The sequence below is a fragment of the Panthera uncia genome, chromosome B1 (assembly GCF_023721935.1).
Source record: "Panthera uncia isolate 11264 chromosome B1, Puncia_PCG_1.0, whole genome shotgun sequence".
Classification (NCBI taxonomy): Eukaryota; Metazoa; Chordata; class Mammalia; order Carnivora; family Felidae; genus Panthera; species Panthera uncia.
Genome location: NC_064811.1, coordinates 51,456,519 through 51,457,584, shown reverse-complemented (window position 1 = coordinate 51,457,584; position 1,066 = coordinate 51,456,519). Strand labels below are relative to the sequence as shown.

Here is a 1,066-nt window from a genome sequence, read left to right as displayed (position 1 = left end):
CTCCTAACAGATGCAAATCATACAACCTTTGTCTGTATTAATTTATCTTCACATGTCTATGGAGCCTGATTCCTAAAGGATGATGCTAATGTCAGCTTTACTCTGCAAAGCATGAATTGTTTTTTGAGCATTTTATAGTTGTGGCGAGTGATCACTAGGTATTAAGTAACTTATCTAAACTCACAACCATTTCCGTCTGAATTCATGGAAAATTTAAGTAAACATTTTCAGAATTCATCTCTTTTTTGGCAACTATTTTGTGTGTTTGTTTTATGTTCTGTGCTTTGCATGTATTTTCTTTACTTGGGTGAACTAGGTATCATTAGCCTGTTTTTGCATATAAGATAATTAAAGTTGAAACTGACCTGTCCCAGGAGTGAAGAGTGATCCAAAAAAGCCCTCAGCAGATGCACCATGGTTGCTGGCTTGGTCAACATTACCATATATGAGAGCTACAGGCATGGAAGCAAGTCTTAGTCAGCATTCAGTGACAGTAGTGAGGAAGGAACCGTTTTTCACTCACCTTTGGTGTCCCCCAGTTTCAGAAAACCGGGCCTGGCACCACAGGCTGAAGTGAGGTACAGAGGAAGCAGCAGTTCATTGACCTCAAATTTATGACATCTTCCAGCAGCATCTACTGTAAAAAATATTCAAGATAAAATCAAATGAAAGACATTGTGAAAGTTATTTTTACACTTGATCTTAGCCAAAAGGCCAAGAAGCAATGTGAAAGTTATTTTTGTGCAGAAGACTTCCATAAAAGTCTTTGTGATAAATCAGGAAACAGCCTTGTAGTACTTTGAGGAGGAGAAACTATGTTGTTTAATGTTGTTGAAGGGGATTGGGTACATTAGCAGTAGCTAATGTTACAGACTGTGTCCCAGTTCAAACCAATATGCAACAGATCACAACTGTTGTTAAATCCTAGGTGTTAAGCACCCCAAATTACCAAGAGTACCACCCATATAATGAAAAGGAGGAAAAGATGAATTCAAAGACTGTTCTTGGAAAGCAACCTAACAATGCCATCCTTACTACAAATGATGGTGACTGTCATATTACTAGA

At 37.9% G+C, this 1,066-nt stretch overlaps 1 pseudogene; it reads right to left on the bottom strand.

Annotated features, from left to right (window-relative positions):
* Positions 1–568: 568 nt before the first annotated feature.
* Positions 569–726, bottom strand: LOC125924196 (uncharacterized; annotated as a pseudogene).
* Between the last annotated feature and the right edge of the window lie 340 nt (positions 727–1,066).